The 12,770-nt window shown below is 44.8% G+C and overlaps 1 protein-coding gene across 4 annotated transcripts in view; it reads left to right on the forward strand.

Annotated features, from left to right (window-relative positions):
• LOC142560557 (cholecystokinin receptor type A-like) overlaps positions 1-12,770 on the forward strand; it is a 142,730-nt gene that overhangs the window by 70,216 nt on the left and 59,744 nt on the right. The window contains exon 1 of one of the 4 annotated variants that reach the window (XM_075672758.1): positions 4,537-4,926. The exons of the other annotated variants lie outside the window; for them this stretch is intronic. The gene's annotated coding sequence lies outside the window, so the exon portion shown is untranslated. Of the gene's footprint in view, positions 1-4,536; positions 4,927-12,770 lie in introns of those variants that run through there. 4 annotated transcript variants of the gene reach the window in all.

Genomic DNA, 12,770 nt, shown 5'->3' on the forward strand with positions numbered 1-12,770 from the left:
CCTCCTTCATAGTGCTTCGGGTACGTCTCCTGAAAAGCGCGGCGGGCGTCGTTCCCTTATATTCCCCTTTATTTCTCGACGTCATAGCCCTTTTCATTTTTAGGTTTAGTAATCTTCTAGGTACACAAACTGAGCGCATAACTTTACAGCACACAATGCGACTTTATCTTCTATCTTTTTTCTTTTTGTATCGCATATTAAGCTCTCTTCGGCAATAGCAATTCATCTTTATTAGCCAAACTCTGGATTAAACTTAGACGTTTTATGTTATCCCTCATAGGGCTTCGCTTCAATTTTTCCGTATTCCCCTTCGAAAGCGGTTTATTGGATATCTCTTACATACATGGCTTTATCGGTAACCATCGCGCCATGGGTAATGCGCTTTTCACCATCATCCACGCGGCTTCCTTTTATCCTTAACGCCACCAGAACATGTAATGGCCTTTTCGTAGAGCTGTTGTCTCAGGCGGTTTCGACCGCTGCTGTAAAAGCGTTGTGTTCTAATGCCACCGAAGGGCTTTTGATTTCGCGCTGCTGTTTACTTGTAACTCATAAGACTCCATCTCATATCAGTCCCAGTCGGAGACGTGTGAGTCATACATGCCCTCAGTAATATTGTCATAAGAGCCCTGGTCACCCATGAACTCCAAGGGAAGGGCATTTGATTTCGCAGTAGGCGTTTACTTGTGACTTTATGGCGAGTTTTGAGAAACTCAGCCATGTCCGAAGCTTCTGTACTGCTTTACTTTTTACACAAAGTAGAGCGTTTCGTGATGGTTCAAACATGAAATTCCACTCCACCACCTATTTCGGCTTACACGTCTTCAGTCATCCGAGATCTGAGTATGCCTCTCACAGAAGTGCCTTGGCCTTGCGTGTGTCCGGTTTCATAAGCACACAACACATGAACGTTTGCATAATTCATACTTCCAACAGGAAAGCAGCATGCGCGCTTATTTGCTAATATCACGTAAACCTAAACACGGGACCTTTTCCAATTGGATCACAAGATGACTTCATCGGTTCACAGCGAGCAGTGATTATAACTTACTTCGTTCCAATGTTTGGCCCGACTGGCCCATCAACATCATGCAGTAACCAAATATTGATAAACGCCACGCACGCCCTTCCTCCAAATCAGGACCTCAGTGACCAGTGTTCTCTTGGTCACGTGCCGTTGACGATTGGCCAAGCCTTAAGTGATCATTTCAATAATCAACACTGGTGGCGTGCGCATTAACTATGGCCAACAACAGACCGTTCTTTATCAAGGTTGACATTGTCAATACCAGCATAGAATTTCATTATAATAACCTGGCAACTGCAAACAACCGACTTTTTCTCTTCCCTACCGCCTTTTCCACGCCTGCTTCGAGCTGCCAATTTTTCTTCTATTATACTGCAAGTTATTGGAGCCCCACTATTGATTTCTCTCGCTTGCACTAGTTTTCGGACTTAGCGAACTTTAGCAGCAGCCGCAGCAATCTCTTGGCGTCTTCGATAACGACTCGCGAAAAAACTTCCTGCTGCATTCTCCCCTGCAGCCAGCTCCAAATCCTCTATTACTTCACCAGACTCAAGCACTTCTCTTTCCCATGACGACGATTGCCTGCTCGCTCAACTCCACAAAAAAACCGCATCTCTCTCTTTCAATTTTCTGACTCGCTGGGCGCAAATTAATTTTCCGCCATTATGCCGCTAGGAGAAAACTACCAGAAGCAATCTCTGTATGCGGCGGCGCTCGCCCCGTTGGCTTCCGAACGTTCGTTCCAGAAGCCGTCGAGAAAATAAATTCGCCGCTTTGCTCGGCAATCTGGCGGGAGTCGCGTGGAAGAGGCGATGAGAGGCAGTTTTCTCCGGACGGTTGGGTCTATGAACCGAGTGACAGATGTCCCTTCTTTAAAAAAAATGGCCTCGTCTGCGCGCTACGGTCCGTTAAGCAGGGCTCCTTGGGTAACCACCATTGGCTGGAATTGCTTTCCAGTTCCAGTTGGAGCGTCTGTTCATTGCGGTGGTTGGGAGGAGGAGCGAAGTCGTTTGGAAAGTGACGTCGGGCGTAAGATGAGTTGGAGGAAAGAGATAACGAAAGGGATATTTTTTATTGTTTCCGTGGAGACTCAGCCGCGAGATGTGCGGCAATGTTATGCGCACATGCATGACGCTCGAGTTAGACGCACACGTCCTAATCGTAGCAGGTTTTGCCGCTTGCACTTAAGAAAAACCAGGAAAAAATAAACGAATATGGTGTGGCTCGAACGAAAAAGGAATTAATGAGCCATGAAGCGGTTGCTCGGTTTTGCGTTGAGCCGCTGCATTTCGAGAAGTCGAATTCGCGGATTCATTTATTTCAACTGAAAAAAAAAAGCATCAGTAACGAGAACTGGACAAAGGACATGCAGGAAATTGCGAACGCCTGACGACACAATTTGTCGGTTCGCTCTATTTCGCAAAGGCACGATATGGTGCGTTTGAACCACATCACGCTCCAATAGTGATAGATGTCAATAACCATCTACGCACTCATCTCCCGCCCCACCCCTCTTTCCCCGTTCGACCTTGCTCTCAGGTTGGTCAAATATGTAGCATGCAAGTGCCTAAAAGTAAAAAAAAACATACAGCGAGAAAAGGGGAGGAGGGGAAGGCATAATATATAAGAATGCATGAAAAGAATCGCAAAGAAATAATATCTGTTCAGGCACTCATGATTGATCACTGCGTTAAACTACGCTCATACGATAACAAGCATCTCATGCAACGCTGAACATCGATATGGTTTAAAAAAGAAAGTTCATACCGTTTTTCGTGTACCTCGCGAGTGGTGTTGAGGGTTACAGTACAGCGACTTGCTCTTTAAGCTTTAGGTACAGGACGATCATTATAAACTAAATACAACTTTACGAACGAACTGGAACCTTGATTACAGAGCAAGGGAGTTATCATGTTAGTGTCTATTTGGTGGACTGACCAATTAGGCCGCCGCTCGTAGGCTGCAGCTACACGAGCGAAAGGAAGATTGGCTGGAGACACTTGCATCGTTCTCGCACGTGCCCGAACCCAACCAATCAACACTTGAGCAGCAGTGGAAATGAACAGTCCACTAGGTGTACACTTACATAACGCTGACACGAGCACTTATTTATCCTTCTCACGCGTACCGCATTACTGAAAACCCGCTGACAACATAGTTATCGCTCAGCGCCAGCCGCGCCTGCATGATTTGGAACTTACTCGAATGTTACCGTTGATTCTTGCTATTGTGTGTGTTCTCGCCGATCATTGTGCAATAAGACTGTATGCGCGACACGAATTGTGTAGTGCTCTCTGGAAGGAAACGCGGGCACCAGCGATTACTCCGTAGCCTTCGACGAGTCATGTATAAAAGTCGACGCGCTCGACCTGCAGATCAGGGTCAGTATTCGCAAAAAAATGTTCTTACGATAAAATTGTTCGTAAGAGAAAATTTTAGCCAATCCTGTTGCTGGACATACTAGAGAAGGCGCCCGGCCAATGACACTTACGAAGGAGAAGGTTTGTGAATTCGGCACCAGATTTCCGACGATCGAACGACTGTGCTCGCCGCTATGGCGATGCTTGGCTGTTGCTCGTACTTTTTTTTAACTTTCTGGGCTCAAGTTCGCCCAATAAATAGTTGCTTTGGTTGTTGACTGTTTTCGCTACTGTGTTCTTTACCATCACTACATCGTAACAGTGCCCTCCAAGTAGGATATATTGGGCCTACTCGAGAAAACAGTTTGGGCTAGGCGTGCACAGTGAAACGCCTTAATAACAAAGTACTTTGAACCTCCAAGATCCTTCGTTATACAGGTCACTTCGTTGTAAATATTGCGCAGGGTACAGTCCATTATAGAGCAGGCTAAACACGTTCAACAACAAAAAAAAAAAAAAGACTTTAGTTAAAGTGAATTCGAGAGAGACTTAGTGAAATAAGTCACTTCGTCTGGCGGAATGCGTGAATGCAGTCCAGCTGATTGCACGGAGGTTCTCGGCGCGTTGTTGAGGCGTTAGACTGTGGTCAGCTCGCATTAAGTAACGCTGCTGTTTGTCGGACACCCTTTTTTTTTGGCAAGCAATCGTTTAAGTGCTGAATCAAGATCATCACTCAAGCGTAAAGAAATGAAAAACAAACAAACGAACTGGCAGATTTCCTTGCAGCGCAGACAGAGACTGTATCGCCATTTTCTTTCCTCTTCTCTTTCTGGGGCCAGACTGACGAATTAGTTGCAGACGTTACAGTGCTTTCTCTTTATTGCTTTCCCTGAGTGCGCTTCTCTTGCCGAGCAAATGCAATGAGCTTCCGCTCCCGGGGCATCTATGTTTAGATAGCGGTCACGGCTGTTGAGGCCGGAAAACATATTTACGACGCGCGGCGGCTGTAAATATAGCACTGGGCTAACGTTCGCAAAACGTAAAAAGACAAAAAGAAACCTCTGGCGTAAAACGGGTGGCCTCGAAGATGACGAACGCGTCAGTATATAGTCTTGCCTCTTTCGCCGGCGTATAGCGGTACAGTATCAAAATAAATCTACAGATGCGCCTCACTAAACGCAGCTATAAAGTGTTTCTCATAGTAGAACATCTCGAGCAATGAGTATTCATTCACGGTGTCCGCCCACCATGGGGCGAAAAGACGTCGAGACTCGGGCTGTCAGTCGTTCGCTTTCTATGGTTTGCATTGGTGTGGAGTTCGGTGGCGAAAACAAGTTTGTTGTGTGTGGATGACTGCCCGTGAAACATATTTGCTGACGACTGCTTGCCGAAGAGGCGGTGATTTGGTCGGTACTAGTGGAAAGAAGAAAAAACTGGTACGTCGAAGAGAAGCAGTTATCGATCCCTGACCGGATACGCGGGCCCCAAGAGTGATTTCCACGGCGCTCGCGGTATTGGAACTTTTCGGAGCTTCTTGAGGTGAGCCCTTGTACAATAAGTTAGCTTCAGTTTACTTTGCGATAGCCCTCTATTATTCAGATGTAAAAGAATGAACATTGATGTTAGCGACGTCTGTGTAAAAAGCTAATAAGTGTCGTGGTGTCAGGTAATCTTTTTTTTTTTTGTAGTAGGTACAAGGACAGTATAAAAGAACCTAACTGGAGCTTAAGAGAGCGCAAATGTAAGCAGCACATTCAATGTACCATACAATAAAATTGTTCAGAGACGACAACGTAGTTGAGCGTAAGTATGCAAAGAGAGAGAGAGAGAGAGAAAAGGGTAGGAAAGACAGGGAAGTATGTACAGAGTTCCGCATAAAGGACACGGACACAGAAAGAACGATGGGACACTTTTGTGTCCGTGTGTTTAATGCCGCAACTCTATGCATACTTATGGCACACCAACAGGTGCAAATAGATACCTTAGTAAAGTAGTTGATCATATCCTCAAGTTCTGCCTTTCGCGAAGAGATAACATGTTCTTCACCCCTGAACTTACCTTACAGCCTACCCTAAGAAAAATTGACGAAAAAAAAATACGTTATCTTCTCACGAAATATCTGCGGGATATCTTCCCGGGCAACCGTGCTGTTAATAGCGAGTCTATTACTGTCGAATATAATATAAAATAGAATTCATTCGAAGCCAAATTAAGCATATAAAGCGAAATGCAGCATAATTCTAGACAACTAAAGTTACGGTTTCCTTTTACAGTACAGACGAAAATGATTCTGCACAGTGGCCCCCTACTACGTTATTAAAGAGAGTTATTACAGTCAGTACTATAGTTAGTATTATAGTTACTATTATAGTTAGCTATTGTTATAGTTAGTATTATTGAGAGTTGAACATTTTAGCAGATATCATAGTGGGGCAGATTTCTCACGCCCCGACATCAGCTGCAAAGTTAATTGAGTGCCAGATTATATTGGTCAGCATATTTCTGTTCTATTCAAGGTTGCATCGGGCAAGGAAGTCGAGAGTTCGTTTGGAGTGGTGCGGAACGAAATGTACTGCCACAGATTCGGCATCACTTTTGTACTAACTGACCATTTCTTGGTTAGCTGCAGTGGTCTAACATTTGGTACCTAGAAATAAAGCCTTAACAGTTTAACATTTAGCCTCCTTTCAATACACAAAACATACTAACTGTGCATCCTTCTTGAAATAGCGTTTAAAAGTAAAACATGCAAGTTTTCAGTTCGCATCATGAAACAGTGACCATCGCGAGGAAACCAGAAAAAAAAAATAAAAAGGGCCCCGATGGAGAACTAATATACACATACAAATGAACATGACGCTATACTGTCCCGCGTGAATATATAAACACTGTTCACGCTACCAATAAACTAAGACCACATAACCGGCTTATGTGGCAAAGGTGTTAGGACTTATAGAGTACAGTGCCAGTGGGCGCACCTCTTTCTATCAGAGTAAGAAGGCAAAAAAAAAAAAAAGCTCCACAGAAATGTGATCAGGTCATCATACCTATTCCTCTATTACATTCATCGTTTCTGGATTAGCAAATTTCAAAATTCATCTCTGACTCTCTTATATAGGCTCAGTGTGGTATCTTCGTTGGTGATAGTTAGTCCGTGAGTTGCAGCTAAACACAAACTTGGTATAACGGCAAGGGTTCCGCAATATCGGCTGTACTTTGACACGCCGACTGAAGGTGGTATTTTGTGACGACGGCCATACCAGCAGCGCCCTAACACCTGTGTGTGTGTGTGTGTGTGGGTGTGTCGCCGGCTCTGTGCGGATGAGGCCATTAAGTCCATTCGGCCTGCGAGAAACGGTACTTTGTTGCAGTGGAGAACGCACTTCAAAACACAAACGCTGACGGTCGGAAATGCACACTTATTATTTCGCTGAATGTTGTCCTTGGCGTAATTTCTCGCATGAAATCGAAATAGGCTGATTGCTCCGGCCAGGCATACATTCCACACGATAAATAAATAAATAAATAAATAAATAAATAAATAAATAAATAAATAAAAGATATCGTGCAGTAAACGGCAGTCGAGAAAACGGGTCAGGACGCCGAATCGGAATCATATTCATTGTTTCAAACGTGTTTCCGCCTACTTACACACTGCCAAAGCAACGGAGAAGCATATACCACAAAAAAAAAACGAAATAAAAGCTTTCACAATCACTCAAAGTGAAAGACGCACACTACATGCAACCTACAAAAAGTACAAAAACTTGTAATAAAATTTCCTATATACAGCAATCGCATTACTAAGATTACTATATGTGTGTACGTATGTCGAGCTACTCTTTCTGAATGGCGAACTCTTCAGTAGGCAAACTTCCAGTACTGTCGCACTCAATAAGCAAACAAAAGCGCAACTTAGCGGAATCCGTGCATCGTTGTTTCCCGTCTCCCACGCACTTCCCCTGTCGGCGTCCCAAGCGGCCTCTGCAGAAGCGGTCCTCGGATCGCCGAATGCCAACAGTGGCGAACCGCGACCAGCGACAGCCGCCGTCACTCGACCGAGAAAGTGCCCCCCGCTGTGCGTCTAGGCGCATCGTAGGCACATCGTGGCGGATAGTCTATAGGCCCACGCGCCTACAAAACAAAACGCAGCGGCAAACATGGGCGACGGTCCGCTTGTCGTAAAACACGCGACAGACGCGCGCGGAGCAAAGCTGCATCAAACGCGTAGGCAACGAAAGCAAGAGAGTGCTGAAAGAGATGTCAGTCGCAAAAATAACTTCTTTTTTTTTTTCGTTGCTGAGTATTGTTCGCTTTGCACAAGTATCAAACGTCGATATAAAATGAGGGGGCATAAAGATAAACAGTGCTTCGACCTCGGACTAAGCAGGACGGGTAGGAAATGGTGGATGTTTCTTAGCGCATCCATGATCCTGTGTCATCGGACCGAGGCACTTCCTGTACGTGCATATGTATGTACACTATCGCGCCACTACTCTGCCGCCTATTGGCCTCCGCGTGAGAGCATTCTTTGTGTGCTGGAGTTTATGCATGAACTGTTCGCCGTGTGCGTACTAACACTGGCCTGGCTACTGGCCTGTCGTTCACGACCGAACTCCGCTCTGTTTGTGTCCTTTGTAAACAGGCCTGTGTCGTCTATTGCTGTTCGCTATGTGGCATTTTTCCTCCCCCCCCCTTCTTTTTCGGTCCTTTCGTGCTCGCCCAGTCGAGCTGACTGCGCCTTCAACGCGACTAGACACATGCGTTGTTGTGGGACCGAACGGTCAAAAAGAAAGAAAAAGAAAGAAAGGAAAAAGAAACGAAATATAAGAACTCGCAGCTCAGAACGACAAGCAAGCAGGGCGAGAAGAACTGCATACAACTGGTTCTTCTCCGTTACTTTCAAGTTCTTCGCAATTGAAAATAACGCAAGACAGCCCTCTTCTCACACCACTCCCATTTTTTTACGTTTGTTAAGAGTGCACACAGTGATACGGTTTGATTTTTTTGATCATGCAACGTGGCCAAATGTGTCAGTCGCACGGCCTTCAACTGTTTTCACTTTCGTGAATAATGGTGAGGAAGGCGGCCTTTGAAAAACTCCACGAAGTGTCAGAACTGAGCATGCTGAAAGTTTCAAACCTCTTTTTCCCGGTACATGGCCCACGTTCACTTTGACAAGAAATCTATCAAACGGTAATTTCTCGTGTACTTAGTCTACGTTCAGTCAAATTACTTGGGTGGTCATTTGGCGTATTTTAACACCTATAAAGTACTTTCTTTATTCATCGCTGCATCCACCCGCGGAGCGACGCAACACTGCATGCAGCTGCTATGCTTTACACAGCCCCCATGTGTTTCTTTCTTTCTTTCTTTTTTGCACAAGTGGCGACGGAATCTTGACGTGCTGCCTCTGCGGTTAGCGTTTGCATCGTAGGTGAACAGAAACCATCTCGCGAAGAAACAGAGCCCGCATTCACGAAAAAGCTATTACGTTGAAACATTTCGCGAGTCCAATTTCAAGCCAATCTTAATGTTTGCAACCTTTTAAGTGAGGCTGACTATCCAATGGCAGGCGGCACTGACGGACGAAAAGCTATGCGAATTCTGCCGCAGTTACAGTTTCCTAGCGGCGTCGGCAGGCGGTGGCTCTCGGTGGACGCTGTTCCCGGTCGGCGCATGCCTGACCACTCGTGCTATTGCAAGGCCGACTGCGAAAGTGTTGTTCGCGTGTTGGTCAGAACAAAAGAAGCGCAAACGATGATTGTAAATGCCGGTAACTCTGGGCGGCCTGCATCCATTTAACGGTTCCCAATGACATCCTGCGTACGACGAAGACGAGGCGTGCGCACTCGTTAAGCGAAGGTCCTCTCAGTCAGTATTCGAACTGAACATTTCTATGCGCGCTGGGGCAGGCTGTCGCTAACGAATTGTTAAAAAAAAAATATTGCAAAGGCGGGCGCCACACATCCCTTCTGTTCACCGTTACTCATCGATGTACTTTCATTCGACTTCCCTCTACCGCAGTGTAGAGTGTATACGCACTGGCCCAGGCGTGTCGACCTGGCTTTGCCGTTTGCTGCAAATAAAGTCTCCCTCGCTCACGCCTACGACAAAAGCCAGGGAAAATTCACGGACTATAGCGGCCTGCCGATAGCCGTGAAGTCAGCGTAAACAAGTATATATTGTTGCGTTACAAGCCGGAGAGGAGGAAACGCCCAACGCGCCACCTTTCGGCTTCGTCCTATGAAGAGATCTGGGCCTTTCCAATAGTACATGCTACTTACAGCAGGTTTGCCAGGTCGAAAATGGGAAAAATAGGCAAGAAATCTCTAAAAGTAGGTACTTAGACACAGATACCTAAAAGGTATCGAAGCATCCACCATGGGAAATTACGTAAGGAAAAACATTGCTGGGCCCGAATATAGTTAATATTTTCAATGGCTTACGTTTATCGCCGCTCAATGCGTTTAAAAACGTTTCTTGCGACACTCTGCTCGCTCAGTTTAGTTGGAATGTGCAAGTGACAATATAAATTCAACAGGAACACATCCTGGTTGGGACAGTAGTATGGCTCGTTTTGTTTTTGACTCTTCACTACGCGAAAACATCAATTTCACTGCAGGACAAATATAGGCTGCTTCTACTCGTGGTTCCCACTTGAATTGGGTGCATGAAGACGTTGATTTATGGCTATAAAAACTACAAGAAAGAGACACTTTTTTTTTTCAAGGGATAAGAAACAGCGATATGGGATTATTCTGTTTTTAAAGCACGAGACTACGTAGACAAATGATCATAAAAATAGCAAACTTACCGGCAATACAGGTAACGACAGGTACTACCGTTTACACAAGCAACCATTCGCGCAGTGATAACAAATATTTCATCCGTAAGAATGCTGAGCCATCAGTTTAACCTTGATATCCAACTAGCTCTCTATCATCACTACATAGTGGATTTTGCGGTGTCCCTTCCAAACAAATACGCATGGTGTTGAATGACGTTACACACTACGTGCGCCATGAGAGGCGTATTACAGTGAATAATACCATTTGACCCCAATTTTTTTATTTTGTTTGTTCTATGTTCCTATGACGAAATGTTCGCTCTAAATGTCACCAAAAATGTTGCCAAGAAGCCAACCCGAAAATTTTCCCGCCGCCAGCCTTCAAGATGTAGCCACTTCGGCGCAAAGTAGCCAAATCTGGGAACCATGCTTTAGAGGTACCTAACAGAAGACCCGACGTGCGCTTGGGTTGCACGATCGGGTCGCAGTGCGCATGAAATCGAAAAAGTGACAACGTGTTATCGAAACGGTCACTTCCAGAAATTTCAGTGTGCAAGGTCGCAGTTGCGCACGCGCTTGCAGCTGTTGATACGTCATAATATAAGTATGTTGGCGCATGCCTCGAGACTTAGCGATGCTAAGTTCTGGCGTAGTTTTTTTTTTTTCAATTTTGCGCTTCCTTTGTGCTCGCCTCTATGACAATGTTACCTTCGCTCTTCCGTTATCTTTCTATCTGTCCCTTTTCCCCCTTCTTCAGAGCAGTTTAGCAGACCAGATAATGCCATATGGTTATTCTCTCTATTCTTTCGATTATTTCCCTCTCTCTCTTTTCTCGATGGTGAGGGTAAAGCTCCTTCTATGGTTGAGCTCGGCGCCAGCAGGTGGCGGCGCCACTACGCCTGACACTCGCGTTCACGCACCCGCTCATCCGGAAATCCGCCAAAACCTCTCGCGTTTGCTGGAATAATGGAGTCGCTAATATTCTCTAATAACGATGTGAGAAAAAAACGATGATCGGACTGGCGCCACAAACTCACTCTCTCTGAGAGTGTAGTATACCGTAGTCAGGAAAATATGCCGCAAGAGAACAGTAGGAGAAGTCTCAACGTGCGAGTCTAACGAAGCTCGACCGAATCATGCTATTGTGTATTGTAATAGGCATCTGTCCCGCGATATCACTGCACCGCACTATTTCTCTCCCGTAATCTTACAACACTCGGTGGTTCCTGCAGGTGCATTTAATTATACCTCTGCGTTTATCCGCAAACTATATGTTAACCACCAGCGCGTGCGTCTACAAAGTTTCGCACATACCTTTGACACTTTAAACAGTTTTTTTCATATATATCTGTCTTTGCCTTGGGACTATTTTTTGACTCAAGGACACTTTCTGAGCAGAGTAGCGTGCACTTTGATGTATGACAACCTAAATTTTCTTCTTATTTAGGTGTTTCCGCTCTCTTAAGATCTTACGAAGTGACGGCATGCGTCATTGTTATAAACGATGGTTTCTGTTGCTTGCAAATCTGACACAATGGTTAGTACATTCTTCTATACGCAGAAATGGCAACGACCTAAACAGTAACTTCTCTTCCATTCAAGCATTACGGTTATCCGTAAAGATTTCTGAAGCTAAAAGGAGTTCGGACGAGTTCTACAAATTCAAGCAACAAATATAACTGTTATAACCCAAGCAGCCGCATAATTTCAAAGTGCACCTCCAATAGTCTGTAGAATATAGTTGAACTGAATTGAAGATATAGTGCTTATACTGACACCTCTGCGAAAGTAAGTCGTCGTTTCATGGAACAATATACAAAAATGCCACGCGTTTAGGGTGTCGTGCTGATCATAACAATTAAGCTATTTGCTGACACACCGCCAAGCATCTGTCGTCGTTCTAGCCGGTTTCGCTTATATGGATATTTTATTTCAGGGATATAGCAATTTTCAGAATCACTCTCGTATCGTTAAACTATCGCACACCCATTTAATGTAATAGTATTTCGAAAGAAAGGAGTAGGGTAGCAAACCGGATGCTCTTCTGGTTCATCTCCCTGCCTTTCCTATCCTTGTTTTCTCTCTCTCTCTCCCTCTCTCTCTCTCTTTCTCTCAAAAGACAGGAAATATATTACTTTTAAGGAGGGTATGTAATAAAGGAATTCCCTCAACCTGAAGTTGATCACTCCGCAGGACAAAAGAAGCGAAGACTAACGAAGTTTAGAAGCGAAAATAAAGGTTCGAGTTGGAACACTTTCATTTGGCCCACAGTGAATCGGGAACTGAAAAAAATGGCCATGTATAGTGACAGAAGTGGACATTCGGAACGCGTCGGAAGTACTTTGTGTCCACTGTCCCCAATTAAGGCTTATTGAATATAAAGATAACTTTTCCGTCTGGCTTTTTTTTTTCATTAGGAGCGCGCAAGTAAAATCAGGAATGAGGGTTTGTGTTTCCCGAACAAGTCTGTTCTGCGAGCCGTGTTTCACACATCGGGAAACTATGCGTCAGTTAAGGTCCATTGCTCCTTGTATGCTGAATATCAAAATTTTGCTTCTAGCATAAAAACTGGACTTGTAGCCTTTGTACCACC

Source organism: Dermacentor variabilis, chromosome 10, assembly GCF_050947875.1.
Source record: "Dermacentor variabilis isolate Ectoservices chromosome 10, ASM5094787v1, whole genome shotgun sequence".
Lineage (NCBI taxonomy): Eukaryota > Metazoa > Arthropoda > Arachnida > Ixodida > Ixodidae > Dermacentor > Dermacentor variabilis.